Source organism: Aplidium turbinatum, chromosome 2, assembly GCF_918807975.1.
Source record: "Aplidium turbinatum chromosome 2, kaAplTurb1.1, whole genome shotgun sequence".
Lineage (NCBI taxonomy): Eukaryota > Metazoa > Chordata > Ascidiacea > Aplousobranchia > Polyclinidae > Aplidium > Aplidium turbinatum.
Genome location: NC_137473.1, coordinates 12,948,356 through 12,964,939, shown reverse-complemented (window position 1 = coordinate 12,964,939; position 16,584 = coordinate 12,948,356). Strand labels below are relative to the sequence as shown.

General features: G+C 38.4%; 1 non-coding gene across 1 annotated transcript; it reads right to left on the bottom strand.

Annotated features, from left to right (window-relative positions):
• Window positions 1-8,455: 8,455 nt before the first annotated feature.
• LOC145765736 (U6 spliceosomal RNA) lies at window positions 8,456-8,557 on the bottom strand. Its single transcript, XR_014288618.1, has one exon. It is a non-coding gene; the product is annotated as a U6 spliceosomal RNA (small nuclear RNA).
• Window positions 8,558-16,584: the final 8,027 nt, after the last annotated feature.

Genomic DNA, 16,584 nt, shown 5'->3' with positions numbered 1-16,584 from the left:
TTTCACTGTATTATGTCAATGTTAATTGCACCATTTATCCATCTGGCAACCTTGATACTGTTGTCTGCTTTCAAAAATGTTCAGAGATTTGCGGTCAGACAAACCGCTCCATACTCAGACCCTAAGCAAGTCTTGGTCTGGTGGATTTGCTGCAATAAACCACTTTACATGACCAAAGTCGGCTAGAGTCCAAATTTTTTAACACCGCCATGAGACTTTTGAAACATCTAAAATTGGGTCAAAGAAAGCAAACATTTCTTTAAAATTCACACATGGAGATGGTGAACAAAGTTAAATCATTTTTATTATAAGTCAACATAAAGTAGCCTACACGAAAGTTGACTTCTTTATTATGACCAACACAGAACACTTTTTCAATTTTGAAATGGCAACACTGTTCAGATTAGATGGAGACTTTAAATCGTCTTTTGTTGGACACATATCATATTAACAGTGGCTTAATGTTAGTAGTTGCCACTAACTACTTTATACAGCACAAGTTCTAAAAAAATGCCTCTTTCTAGTAAGTAAACTTCAATTTTAAAGTGATCTTGATCTTATTGTTCTTCAAGATCAAGATCACACAAAAAAAAGTGATCTTAGATCAAGATCACCAAAAAAAAAGTGATCTTGAAGATCAAGATCACGCCCATCTCTGGTTGTATTGTTGTGTCTTATTCATATCTAACCTGTAAGAAAAAGGTATAAATGGGAAACCATGGCCAACTGGAGATGTGGCCTGATTTGTCACCTTTTGCAGATTTTGATTTCAGCTACTGCTAGTGTTTGACTGACATTTTCTGAAATATTTTTACTTTTTGTTGTCTCCTAATGATATAAAAGCTTTTTGCTGCCTTGGGGAAGCAATAGCAAATGAGAAAAAAAGAAAATAGAAAAACGCTTAATCAGACTGTTATTGAAAAATTAACAGTCTGACTAAAATCTTCGAAATCAAATTTTCTTTGTTTTTCAACATGTGAGGATGTTAAAACCTATTGTGTCATCTGGGGAAAACATTAAACAAAGCGTAAAAATCTAATTTTTAGAAAAATTTATTTTAACATTCGCCCAAAGTTAGCAAAATCTGGAAATTTATGCAAAATGTGACAAATCAGATTTTTAGGTAGCCATGAGGGAACATACAAAAACTTCATTTTTGGTGGCCGGTTTGGGGGGGGCTTGAGCTCCCTTAGCCTCATGCTGGGTGCGCTACAGATTACAATGAATACCCAACAAAAACAAATCATAAATCTCTTTCCCGACATGGTCGAAATTTGTTAGATTTCTTAGTAAAAATTGAATTATTCATGAATGTTTTGATATCGCTATGTACTAAAATGAATATAAATCTGTCATTATCATGGTGTAGCCTATTCTAGTAGGCTATGTGCAAAAATTTTTAACGCGTAGAAACAACTAATTTCCGCAAGCAAAATCAGGCTTTTCTATGTTTATGTTGAAAACCAGGAGGGGAAATTTTTGAATAAAAAATACTAACAAAATAGAGTATAAATTGAAAGATTTTTACCACAACACCGGGCTCGGTACGAATGGACAACTAACTACTGCAAATTTGAAGGTAAAATTAATAAGATTAAAAACTGTAAAAGGCGTTACATTAATCCAGGCGATATTAATGACGTTACCTGACGGCCTGTATCAGTCAGTGAACGCGATTAGATCTAGCTTGTAGTTGCCAGTTTACTCATGCCTGAACTAACCAAATAAGCCTACAAATAGATCTAGCCTACTTCTTGTCCTATTTGCAACAACAAGTCGCTTTTTCTAATTTCGTTATTTTCTTGGGCTTAATTAGGCTAAATACTCACGAAACTGTTTTTCTAATAGATTGATAAATTTGCGGGACCCTGTAGTGTGCACCCTACAAGCTCTGACGTCAGCAACGTCATAACGTTGCGTAGCCTACACGAGGGACTTACTTTGTTGTGTCCGATAGCGTAGACGTCGTGTTCATCTTTGAAAAGTTCACAGAACCGATAAAAGTTGTTTATTTTTTATATCATGAAAATTTTCCTGCAAAGTAATTATTCATAGTCAGTTGCTTATTAATTTTTTATCAATCAATCTTTATATCCAAATACTCTACAGTCTACAGTCAGAATCGATGATGCAAAAGATGAGAAACAGTGGACCAGCGTGTTTTGGTTGATTTTGGGATAAAAAATAGCAACAAAATTTATGTCTATTTTGAAATAATATTGGTCAAAATTGAAGGAGCTTACAAATTATCTAGCCTTTGTATACACTAGATAGCCTATTGTGAAGTCTTCGTGAAACTATTGTTGTTTTTTAGTACTCCACCATCATACGTTGACAGATATACAACATAATGACTAAATGTTCACTTTACAAGCTTTGCATGCACGCATGGTCTACTTCTTCATATGCAAACTTCTTAAGATTACTGAAATTTCTAGCTGTTCCATTCCAGATTATGAGGCTACAAAGGTTACAACAAAATAACCTGCTGTTCAAAAAGCAATCTTTTCGGTTTGATTAAAACAAAGTTGTTTTTGCTTTGAAAACTTTAGCTTGTTTTCAAATCATTTTTTTATATATCTTTTGTTGTCCCAGATTTTTCATTTCATGGTGATGGTTAATTTCAGTTTAATGAATTGCTGGAAGCAGGCTATGATTTCAATTAGATTTCTAATTTTCTGTTCTTTGATGATTTCTTCAGCAATGTAAACCAACTGAACTGTTGTAGAAAACTGAGCGGCAGGAAAAAATAAAATCGTTCTAGTATTAAACATTTCGAAAGGTGGCGCTGCATTCCAATCAAAAATTAAATTGTGGACGCATCGAATGGAAATTAGGAAATTAGCTGCGTTTCCTATTTGTCAAATCTCTTACTCCTGAGTACAGTTTTTGTTATATTCCTTCGCACAGTCAAGCACTTAACTGGGTGGAAAATTCTTTGTGAACTGTTAGCGTTACAGATTCTATCAGATATGGACTACATTGCAGAACAAATGGCTTAGTTGAATGTGGAAACAATATCAAAGTCTCAAATATTCTACATATTTTCCTAATTTCTAAATTAACAGCGGCCCCGTTTGGCTCATTTCTAACACAAATTGCAACTTTTGCTTGCTCGGAGTTCAGAAACTTTTGATTTCATTCAACACACGTCTAAAACCTTCTGAACTCCGAGCAAGAAACAAGTTGCAATTTGTGTTAGAAATGATAATTAGCCTGATGAACGCCAAAACTTTTCAGTATTCAGAAACCATTTTGCCTTTTTCTATTAGGCTACGTGAATGTATGAAGCCGACTTTTCAGCTCTGACTTTGATTAAAATCAATTATAGTCATCAACTTACGATGATACGACGCTATCAGATGTAACCTACATTATCAGCCATTTCCCTTAACTTTTAACGAACCTTCGAAACAACTCCAAGGGCAAGGTGCTCACTGAGATTCGCAGCCCGTACGGAAATACATAATCCGCTTGCGCCAAATTTACGACATAGAAGTACAGTAGCCTTTACTTTATATCTTTTAACTTATGTGCTCTTGATTTGAATCGCCAAATGTCTATAATGTTAAAAAAAATCCGCAGCCTGAAACGATTGAGTAACTGATAGCGAAGGCGAATGAGTCTTTTGAAAAAATGAGTTATATCGCTGGCCATTATATCAAACAGGAACGCGTCAATGTTCTAGTCAATGGATTTTGTTGTGTGATGACGCCACGCACCACTTTTGATAATTATATCTTCTGCAGCTTAACAATTACAGCGTCTATCCATAATATCATGAAATTGTGTTTAGATTGTTTTTCCCTGATCCCGATAATAAGCATGACTTTTTAAAATGTCACAATGAATGCAAATTAAAATTCGTTATCATTATTAAAATCAGCCTGTGGCAGATCTAGAAAATGAATTGAGAACACCAAAGTTCTGACAAACCAAACATGTCAGAGTCAGACAATGCAAAATTTTGGATCCGAAGAATTGAAAATGACAGTTGTTTGTCAGGGGGCTTGCTCCCAGAAGACTTTGACCGGTTTTACCTCATTTTGTCGTTTTTTTTGTGTATTTTATGTTTAAAACATATTTGTGTACTATAGGGCCACTTTGTATTCAACGATATCCTTCAAAGCCAGATTCCTGTAGTACAAAAGAATTTTTTAAAGACTTTGCACGAAAACAGGTAGGCTACAGTATGAACGGAAAGCGAATGAAAGCTTTGTCATGATGAACACAAATCATTTGATGGCTACTGTACCTTTTGCTGCTTTCCGCTGTCTGTTACTTTGCAGTTGCTATTGTGCTTGTGCTATTGTTGTGCATTGCATTATGCTATAAATTGTCACAACAGAAAGTTTAAACTACATAAATTGCATAACATAAGTGACCAGGACCCCCAACTTAACTGACAGTGACCACAACCCTCTCTCCGCCGCTTGATACTTTGATACCTCACAAGTCAGACAATTTTCAAACCTATCAATCCTGTTCTCAGGCTTTTGTTTAAAGGTTTCTTTTTATGGCAGATGCATTTTTTTCACACACTGATATAACTTTTGAGAAGATTTTCTAAACATTTTTCTATTTTCAAGCAATTTTTAAGCCTATCATTTGATAATCTCGTAATAACTACGACACGTCGGTTAGGAATCAGGAGGCTAACCGATATTGTTTCTAAATTTTAATTTAGGTGAAGCAAAAGTAGTTGTAACTTTCTTTTGATGATAAAGTGCTGTAGAGTCTTGATTTTATTTGCAGCTTTACAATGGACTTGGAGTAATAGCTTTGTAAGACAACTGAATGGCATTTCAATCGAAGAAGTTTACTTTTATAGATTTTCAAAACGACTAAAAAGCCTACTGTATACAAATTATATGTAGATCATTGTCCTCTTGCACTTACCTTTACATAATTAATTGATCAGCTGCATTTACACAAAGAATTTTTGTCACGAGTCATGACTCACAAGCAAACAGCAGGTCTATATTTTTTTAATGTGAAATCTGAGGTGGTTTACAAAAACACTTTGTTGGTGGATTGAAATTTTCTTGTTGTTTTGCGTTTTATATTAATTTAAAATTACTTCTAGTCTGACACATGCGATAGAAAAACTGTAAACTAAAAAATAATAAGATTAAACAAGTAGGTTATGTTTAAATTTGCAGCGTGTGCAGTGGAAAATATAATTTAAATACAGTAGTCCACAGTTCTCTAGTCAGAGAAAACTTGTAGATTGACTGGTTTACTTTTACTGGTAACACTTGTTCCACGAAACACTGTTTGAAAAATCTGACCGAGTAGGCTACCAAACGAGTGCTTAGGCTATTTACTCTGCCGTTGGCACAGCACTGATAACTCTACATCTTTTGACAGTTCTGCGAAGGCAAAACATGAATATTTATGAACTCGAAAACTTCCACGACTGATAAAGGAAACTTGAGATGTTATTAAACAAAAACTTGAATCAACTGAAATGTAACTTCACTGATTCAGTGGAGCTTGCTTGTACTTCTGACTATCAAAGCGAAGGCAATTCACAACAAAGCAAAAGTCATTAAAAGGTGTAAAAGCTAAATTAACCGAAGTAGGATAACTAAGAAAAAATAATTAGCTTGTTTATAAAATCTTCAGAAAAAATTAAAAGGTGAAAAAAGGACACAGGTTCATTAGCCATCTAAGTTATCCGTTGTTTTTGGGATTTACAAATCAGACAGTTTCATAGCATTCACTCTATTCTGCTCCTATTATATATTTTGTATCTCTGCTGTGACATCATACCAGCATGCACCTGCACAAGGCGCAGCGCAATTAGGCGACAAATGCAATACAACCGACTGATAAAAAGAGCAAAAAACTATACCGTTATGGAATCAGCCGTTCTTATTTGGTCACGCCAATGAGTGTTTAGCCTAAACCAGGGCCTCCGAGAAAAATCAAAACTGGTCGGGAAACAATATGAAAAGCAGGCCCCTCAAAAAAAAAAGAATTTCCAGCAAAAATGACAACAACGAATTTGAAGGCAATCATGCGTAGTCTCATCCTTAGCGTGAAATTGATTTTCTTTAAAGTTTTGATTTGGAGCAACGTATCTATATGAAAAAACTTCTTTCAATATAAAAATTAACAAAAACCACTCGACTACACACTTGCATCAATATTGCCATTGTTGCTCAATATTTTGTCTAGAAAAAATTGTGTTGTGTGCACATGGACATCTCAGGTAGCCTAAATAAGTACAGTAAGTAAGTAAATTAGGCAAGTAAAGTGGGTAAGGGACCCAACTTAGGGAAATTTGTAGGTCAGGGCCTTGGGTTTTGAGAGGTCCGACATATTTTCAGGATGCCAACAAACTGGTCAAAAATAAAACCAAGCAAGACTTTCTTCTATACCGTTAAAAAAGTTAAATCTGTCACAAGTTTAAACAAAGATTACTCTTGATATAAATTTACCCTTTCAGTAAAAGAAGCTTCTGCTGTATCACTATCCTTGCTTGAAATGTCAGATAAGCCTATTGCTTAGATTGGTATGATATAGACTAAGCTTCAACTAAATCACTTGGAATTCATTACATGTGCAGCAATCGATCAATCAATTTTCTTAATTGTATGACTTGTAGGCTACTATCTTCTTGTATTGCAACGATCTCTAATGAAATCAAAGCTGGTCCAAAACAGCAATGTCAAAAAATTAGAATTTCTAATCAACTTACGCAGTACAGCTGTCCTTTGTGGGCTCTAAGTTACCATTTGCTGCAATGCAATCAGCAAATTCGCTGCAGCTGCAATTGAGTTTTTAAGCAATCCCTACGAGATATTGTATTTAACGACTCCATGTGAATGTTGCTTTTTTCAATTTACAGTGTTTTTTGCCTAATTAGCCTCAATCAAATCAAAATCTAAGCTATGTTCCAGTCTGATCAAATTCATCATCAGTAGCTTAGTGAATGCAGAAATTGAATAGTGATGTGAATGCAGTCCAATTATGAAAAAGCTTGCATGCCAAATCAAGGATAAAATGATTTACAGGCAGCATCACGTCAACAACATGATGCCAACAGAAATGATTATTAAAGCTTCTAGAGATGCTATTTAAGTCCAAGAATAAGATTCTGAAAACTCAGTAAAATTCAATCATGCCATTCGTAAATTTTCTGCTTACTATAGACTACAAACTATCATACAACTTTATGAAGATAAAATGATATCATTTTCAAGTCAGCGCAAACCCAACTCTTTCAGCCTCTTTTTAGGAATAAATAGCCAAACTTTGCGCAACGAAGACAACGTTGCATTCTCTGACTTAATCCAAAATAATGTCACTCGTTCACTCGCTAAACTAATACTGAACAGGCAGTGGCGTATTTAGAAAGTTTGTTAGGGGGGGGGGGGCCAAAACATTTTGTCAGTCAGCCGCGTAGCGGCTGACTCGGCGGCGGAGGCCAATGGGGGTCTGGAGGTAGTACACACCGGGTAGTCTCAACGGTAGTATACACAGAAAGCTCAAATTTGGTGAAAAAGGCTGTTGATTGGTTCAAATGTTTTCTACTTGGGTTAAAATTAGACTTGTTTGACCCTTTAAAAAGAATGGGGTATACCAAAATGTCATATAATGCGTCAGAACGGAGGGATGGGGTTAGCTGAAACAGTCAGAATACCGTCAGATAAGGGGAGGGGGTCCAAAATTAAGAGCGAATCCAGAGAAGTAAGTTACTGTTCCAATTAATGAACCACCAAAAGATATCAAACACTTCAGAATATAAACAATAAGTTAGTCTTTCCAACCTCGAATACCTTTTGAACATTCTCGGCGATTCACTATGACAATTTACAGTTTAGTGCGATGGCTGTGCTTGGCAAATATATCAATGACTGCGGCATACTCGAGTACAATATCCTTGCTTAAATACATATGAGCTAGACCAGGGGTCACCAAATGGCGGCCCGCGGGCCGCATGCGGCCCGCCACGCTGTATCGCTGCGGCCCGCGGAAGGCATCAGCGTACAAGTATAACCAAAAATACTTTTCTTGAGGGAGTTAAAGAGCACGAAGGCAAAAAATACTTTCCTGGAAGCATATTTTCGCATTGCATACGATTCCACCGACCGACCAATCAGATTATAGTTCAAGGTGGGGGTTGCTTAAAGTTATTTCAATGCGATGTCCAGCCACACTGTCCCAGTGGTTGATTAAAACGTCTGTTTTCGAATTTTGAAATTGTCTGTGAGCATAGGGTTGCTTATTTTAAGTTTGCAAATGTCATGTAAACACTAGTGCGAGTTTCACCGTTATTGTGTTTCACGAGCAGTGTTCTCTTTATGCAAGTTTTTGTTGGCAAAATGGGTCGGTGTGCCAACTCAATTTATAATAAATTGGCAATATATTACATATAAATTTAGAGACTTTTTCTGATTGTATTATGACAATATTTAGCTTAGTACTGCAAAATGTTTTTTTTTAAAGAAATATGGAACGCTTCACGATTTTGCGTGTCATCCTAGCGCAGGAGCCATGCTAATCTGTATCGTTCCAATTATAGTATATGTACTGCCGAAGCAAGTACTGCAAAATGTTGTAAATCAACAATTAAGTTCTTGCCACGCTGATGAGCACCGCAAGTGACAGTTGTCTATAATCAAAGAAAGACGGTTTTATAGATTCTCACAAAAAGGAGGAAAAACCAACTCATTGCTTGTTTAGAGGGAAGACTGTTCATAAATTACGATTTTTTGGTGATTTCCACAAGCGTTTGTTTTATTGTACCTGGTGTGATGATGTCTAGTTTAGCGTTGGTGGTGCCTTCAACATTTAGTTGCAGAATGGTCACTCCTTGACCTACAACAGCTGGTGCTGTTCGCCCTGACAAGGGCGCTGTGCTTGGTCTGGGAGTGCCATTCTGATGATTGTTCTTCCGCATAACTTTATAGCCACAGTTGTAGCAAGTTTAGTTTCCCAAAGTCGGTACTTGCGGGGGCGGCCACGTGGAGGTACTTGCTTTCGTCGACAGAGAGTGCTGGTTGTGAGTGTGGTGAAATGCAGACGGCAGCACACATTATCAAGGATTGCCGGCTATACAGACCTCCTCATGGTATGGAAGGCCTAGTTTCCATCGATGACGACACCAGGCAGTGGTTAACCAACGCATGCCCTGACATATAGCGACAACACGAGAGAAGATGGTACCTGGTTTCTTTTTCGCTGTTATTGGAGCCTATTTTTCGCTGTTATGTTTGCAGGTCACTATTGTTGCCTGTATTGCGATGTGTCAAACATTTCCTTGTTTACGGAAACTGTTAATTGCAAGATATCTTTTGCGAAGCGAAGTAACAACACCACTCTTGCTTGGCGATGAATATTCTGATGAAACCGCTCTCCTCGCTATAAGTGCACAAAACAAGTGGCCTCTATTTATTAGGCATTGTTAAAAAAGTCAAAAGTGTTGTAAAAGGAGCTTGGCCTGGCAGTAGCGTTGTTCGATTAATTTTGTTGCTACGGCCGTATTCTAACATAAATATGAACAATATGTAACGCTGCATACTGGGTACGAAATGCATTTTTTTCTAGCATAAGAGTCAACCTACCTAACATTTTATTAGTGCGGCCCGCCACAGCTCTCCTTAGTGCCAAAGTGGCCCGCATGCAAAAAAGGTTGGTGACCCCTGAGCTAGACCATCCAAACGTGGCTCGGTCATGGTCGTGCGGTAATAATTTTTCAGGTAGCCTGATTTTTCAAATTAGTGAACTGAAACATCGTTCATTGGAGGCAGTTGTAACTGGAAGCGTAGCAAAGATTCGAAGTAGCCTAATTTATGGTTGATCGGATAAGTGCGGAGTTGTTCAGGAAGTTGACACGCATCCACAAGAGTCGCAGGTCGTTTATCCGCAGAAACTGCAAGCCAATTCGCTCTCCATCTTTGCAATTCAACAGTAGCTGCAAAGTAATTGCTTGGTTCAACATCCAGCATTTCATGGTAGAAGTCGAAAATCTCGTCGATCAGGCAGTCCATATATTCATGAATCAATTAAGGCAGAAATGTGCTGACTTTAAAAACTAGCGAGCAGTGCTCATTGAATCTCTTGTGAATTTGTGCTATGCAATTGTCTAGAAAAGGAAGAAAAACTGTTCGTTTGAAATAGACCTCCGCAGTTTCAGCTGGAATTTTAGGTCGATGTTGTGGTTAAGATTCTCTCCGAGGCATTCGGATTTCTTCGCCAAAAACTGAGCAAGCCTTTGCTAAGACGTTGGTGAAAAAGCCTATTATCGCGCCTTAGGTCTTGCAACACAGTTGCGCAGCTTCTAACATTCATCATTGCAGAATTCAACGTATGTGTAGGTCCTTGTAGGAGCTTAGAAAGAGGCTTAGTAACCTAGAAGAATATTATTTAGAAAATTTTGTGATGCTGCAGCACCACAGCACCGTTAGACGAGCCGCCACTCTATATGCAGTGTATACTAGTGATGCTTGCTTAATTAAATATTTTTAACTTACTGTAATCACGATTAAACTAGAACTTGATTTGGAAACTCAGAATATTATTGAAAAAATACATTGCAAAAAGTATACCCCCCGCGCTAGGGTGAATCATTCAAGCAATTATGTCTTGCGCTAGCCTAGAACTTTTTTCTTTGCAAAAAAATTTTTTTTTTTGAAAACAAAATTTTATCTGATCATTAGGGGGAGGCCATCGCCCCTTATCCTCCCCCCTAAATACGCTACTGTGAACAGGTCACTCATGTAGGGCTACCGCCATTACGCCTACTTGGTGGTCATTGCGCAAGAAATAGTCTCCTCGTAACTCACACGGGTAGGCTATAATACGGTAGTAAATCTAAAAGAAAATGAATGGTAGGCTACCATAACCTAGGCCTACAGCCTACACTACAGTAGGCCTATATAGTAATTTACCTCTGTGAATCAAAAATTGTAAAAGAGAAAGGACAATCTTGAAAGTTGCCATCCGAAAAAGCAAAAATTCAATTGGGTGTAGTCTCATCCCTTCTAAAATTTTGACGAATTCGCTTGCTTTGGTCATCTTTTCTACATTTTCAAGTTTTAATAGGCTAATGCTTCTTGTTTAAAGATGCACATTGCACACTTTGTATGTCACAATGAGAATCACATCAAGACTTGATTTTTGTAGTAGCCTAGTTAAATTTAGAAGCTTTGTTTGAAACTGGTATGAATCAAAATTAAAGCCCATTTTCTGAAAACCCGTGATATTGATAAGGGAAAGGTGGAGCATTTCTAGCGAAACTCACTGGCGGCCAAAGTAGAAAAAGCTGCTGATGCCGCCGCTGCCGAAGCGAAACGTCGTGCACGCACCAATCGCTCGCACGCTATAGGCTAACTGCTATTTTTACAACTCTTGAATAAGATTATTCCAATTCCTCGAGAAAACCCCTAAACAAAACTTGTCACTGCGATATCAATCAACCTTCGCCCCGCTAGCTCAGTGGTTACGAGCTCGACTCAAGATCATGCAGCGCTGATTTGACTCTCGGGGTGTGCGCTTGAGCAATGCATTTCAGGACTGCTCTCTATTCAGCGGTAGGCTACCTAGTGGTTATAATAATTCCCCGGCAACAACATTCAACAATCAGACAACTTCACTTTGTCATTCTCGGTAACCGGACCTGCGTCAAAAGCCTCTGCAAGTAGGCTAGCCTATGCTTAAAAGTTAAAGGGATACTAAAGGAAAAGCCTGACTTGGCGATTGTACACGTTCTTTATGTTTAACATGCTACCATAAAACGATTTTCAATAAAATTTTGCCTCATTGCGGTCTGATTAGCATTTCGCGCGTGCTTTTGTCAGAGCTTTAAAAACGGGAATGAGCGTGAGCAGCAAAGCGTGCGACTGTACAGTCTATGTCACTATAGAATAGCAATCAACTAATCGAGCAATAGTTGTTACTGCGGGCGATTTAACTCTAGACCAGTGGTTCCCAACCTGAGGGTAAACTACCCCCGGGAGGTAATTTACCAGTTTTTGGCGGGTAACAAGACCCAATTTAGAAACAGTGAAGGTTGTGGACTTTATAAAAGCGAAAGAATTGAACAGCCGTCTTTATAAGGAACTGTGCAAGAAGACGGGAGAAATATACGAAGCATTACTGTACAGGGTTGAGAAAAACCCGGGTTTTTTTAAAAAGCCCAACCCGCATGGTTTTTTTAAAAAAACCCGGTTTTTTGGGGTTTTATTGGGTTTTATTTAAAAAAGATGCAAAAAAGGTAGATTCATGCTTAGGCTATTTCACCTCAAATACTACTTTTTACCAATGAAGTGCCTCTCACTCACAGAGTCACATTACATGCTGGCATAACTCAATAAAGTAATGCACTAGGGCTGTTTAACTCTGAGGCCTTCTTGCATAAATGAGTTTTAGTGTAGTACAAAGTGGCATTACTTGATTTTGTGTACAGAAATATCCACTGTGTTTTCAATTTATCCTTGGAAATTTCCTTCACAATCACATCCTTAAGTCCTAATTTGAAGTTTGTTTTAAGTACCTTGTAGTACCTTGGTTTATTTTTTCAATTTTCTGATAAAAATTGGACAAATATGATGCTCTGGGTTTTTTTATGGTTTTTTTTTGGGGTTTTTTAAGTTGGTTTTTTAAAAAAAACCACCCGGGTTTTTTTGGGTCGGGTAAAATACCGACAACCCTGTTACTGTACCATACAAAATCACGATGGCTGTCTCGTGGCAAAGTGATAACACTGTCCAGTGTCCATGTTTTTCTGATAGAAAGTAAGTCCGACTTGGCTGAATACTTCTCCAACCAACAATGGATTTTTCAGCTGTGTTACCTGGCTGATATCTTTGGTAAATTGAACAAAGGCAATCTTTTAATTCAAGGCAAAAATGTAACTGCGATCGACACCAAAGTGGCCGTAGCAGCATTTATCGCAAAGGTTAAATTGTGGAACAAGCGAGTTGGAAGAGGCACAGTGGCGCAGTTTCAGATGCTTGACATGTAGGCTATCTCGAAGGCAATGGACTTGAGTTGACAGCGGCGTTGAAGGAGGACATACCTGACCACTTAGGCCAGCTAGCCAAGAAGATGGACATCTACTTTACGAATTTGGACACGGCTAGTCTCCAATGGTGCACTGATCCCTTCTCATATGATGACAGCCAGGTGGATGATGACGACTTTTCTGCCAAAGAAGAATTTATCGCTCTCCGAATGAACGAAGGGTTGAAACTTGATTTCAAGGGGAAAGGCTTAGCAGTTAGCACCTTTCTGGTTTAGCAGACTCCAGGACGCACCAACATTAACGACACGGGCATTAGGCCTAAATATCCTGACATCTTTTTCAACAACGTATTGCTGTACAGTGCCGGTCTTTGGGGTGTGCAAACCGTGCGATCGCACAGGGCCCGCAAATTAGGGGGCCCGCAATTTACTCAGAAAATGCAGTAATTTTGTCATTTCCAATGGAAAAATTCAACAAGTGAATTCAACAAAGGAATTAGCAACAAGAAAGACTCAATGGGTGCAACCTATTTCGTCCCCTGAAAAGATCGAGAAAAAAAACAACATGGCCGAAGTTGCTGATCGGAGTTGCCGCAAAAATTTCAAATTTCTCTCGATCTTTTCAGGGGACGAAATTTGATTTTGTTAACTCCGATTTCAGGGTACGAAATCGGGGTACGAATTTTTCAGGGAACGAAATAGGTTGCATCTAGACTCAACATAGCTTTATTTCCAAAAAACGCCCAAGAATGCATGATCTTATTCTTTTGCTATGCCACTGGACAGCACCATTTTACAGTAGGATAATATTCATACCCAAATTTTAAACATGCTCTCAAAATGCCCCAAATTCAAAGTAATATTTCAAAATTTTCTGGGGGAGGCCCCCCAGACCCCCCGCTGCTGGGTGTCAGACCGTCAAACCACCCCCTCCCCTTTCAAAATAGGCCTCCCCAGCTATGCTACTGAGTTGAATCATTGTCATTGGGGCCCGCAAATCATATTCCGCACAGGGCCCGAAATACCCTAAGACCGGCACTGTGCTGTATCAACTTTTTCAACTACGTAGACGCTTTTTTCAACAACGTAACTTACTTAAACCACCAAACCGACAAAACTAACACCAACATACACCTAATACACAAAGCAAACAACAGAGAATCTTGGAAACTTTTCATACAAGAGGTACGGTAGTCAATACTTGGAATCAAGTGCGACAATAAAAGAAGAGATCGCTGTGAACAAGGATTTTCAACTGTCTTGGGAATGAAAACAAAGAAGCGCAATCGCCTGGATATCGAAAGGGACTCAAGAATCGTCCTCAGTACCACAAAGCCCATGATCACAAAGCTGGCGGCTGAGGTCCAGGCCCAACCTTCGCATTGAATGTTTACCACGCATTGGTATCTTGTATTCAGTATTGCATTGCATTTTGATTGTCATAGTTAGCCCTTTGAAATCCATAGCAATAAACACTTTTGTTTTTGAAAATTGATCGTGCGGGTAATTGGCTCACTTCAAGGTGGAGATTAGGGTAATAGCCAAAAAAAGGTTGGGAACCACTGCTCTAGACTATCATGTATGCATATGTACCGGTATATCAAAACATCAGATCTGATGTTAAAACATCAGATGTGGTAACGTGGCTTTTGTTATTGCTGTCGATAGTGACGTATTCTCGAGCAGTGTTTCCACTTTTTGGTCATTTTGAAAAAATTAAAATAAATGAAACATTGGAATTTGGGCCTTGCCAGTGTCATTGAAAACAAATTTTTTTTGTTGATTTTTTTTTGAAATGTATTCTTGAATGTTCAGTTTACGCATTTTAATGCTTAATTCTCGTTTGAAAATTTCATTTAGTATGCCTTTGACATAGCTTATTTGTTGTGCTGTCTAAGTCTACCCAAAATCAACCAGGAACAATAGCGTTCATCTGATGTGAGACAATATGATATATAAATCGAATTCTATTATTAGGTTTCGAATTTTTCGAATAGTTTTATTTTTTATTTTTTTATTATCTTTATCCTGCATTGCAGGAAAGCGGACTTGTGCGCTATGCATAGGTGTACGCCTTCCGACGTACACCTGACCCACGCTGCAGCCGACTGCAATGTCTGTTTCCGGTTGTCTACTCTACTTATGGCTTAAATTTGATACTACTCATTAGGCCTACTCGAAATCGATCACTGGGTAGAGGCAATTATCGTAAAGTTTCTTGCCCAGAGAAACAACAGCAAGTGCGGGTGGCTGGAGTCGAACAGGCAGGCACTCGACTGCGAGCCCAATGCGCTAACCACTCGGCCACTGCTGCCGATTCAAAGGTTTAGAGAGTTTAGGTAATTAATTAAAGAGTTTAGGCTGAGCCGCGCTGGTTTAGTTCTCGTGGTGTGCGCTTGAGCAACGCATTTCAGGACGGTAGGCACTTTAACATTACCCACTCGTCGAAAAGCGTACTCGCGATTCAGCTGATTTCAGTCATGTGACTCGACACGTGATATTCTGATCGAAAAATTTTGATACAAAGAAATTTAACTGAATGCTTTGCTACAACCAGCGTTGCTTAATGGTTAGGGCAGAGAAGTAGTAATTTCGATTTCGTGGGTTCGATTCCCACCCTCTGCTAATACTATTTTTTCTTCTGCAACTGAACTGAGTGCATAAAGGATCTTAACGACTGCAATCAATAGAGTTTATAAGGAAAATTGTGACTAAAACACTAAGCAATTTCACATTGAAAAGCAGGTACTTTTCGACGAGTGGGTGATGTTAAAGTGCCACCTTTCAGGACTGCTCACCATTCAGTGGCACCTAGTGAAAGGAATAGTTCTCCCGGCAACAACATATTAACAACTATTATGGAAACTTCAGTTTGGCAATCTCGGTAACCAGTTCTGCGTCCCTGGATCAAAGCATTTACAAGTATGAGAAGTTGCCAGGAATAACCTGTCAAATCTTTGTCAGTCCAAGAATGAAGATTCAAAGCTAACCCACCAAGACCTTAACAGCTAATGGACATGGACCTAATCAGGTTTTCGGAGCCGGAGCTTTTAACTTTGCTTGCTTTTGAGTAGGAGCTAGAGCCACAAAAAATGTGTGGTAACAGCTCCAGTTTCGGCTAAGAAACTCATGAATTAGTTTCATTAAATCTATGTGATGAGACACTATGAGTGATGATCTGCTATGTTGCATGTTGAAGCATTTTTTACTGGACGGATTGATTTGTCACAGATCAACTAAAATAATCACATATAGGCTACATATAGCCTACTGTAGAATTGCCATAGTAATGGCAGTTTCAGTCCACAGAGTTTCAGTCTGACACAATTAAAGCCGTTAGTGGTAGGCTACTACAGTGCCCCACCATCTTGGGTGCTTCGGGTTAATCCTCAGCATTAGGGTACTAGGTCCGCCATGTAGAGGCGATTGACTTTTGGAAAAAGCTTTGAAGGAATTTTGGCATAATTACCAAGATTAGACCATGTCTTAATTTGTCAAATTTGATCTGCTTATACCATTCTTTAATTGAAAGTAACCTGAGGTGTTGCATTACGACTTGGAAATATGGCAACGAAGGACTTATACAAAGACTTCAAAAAATCTGTGACA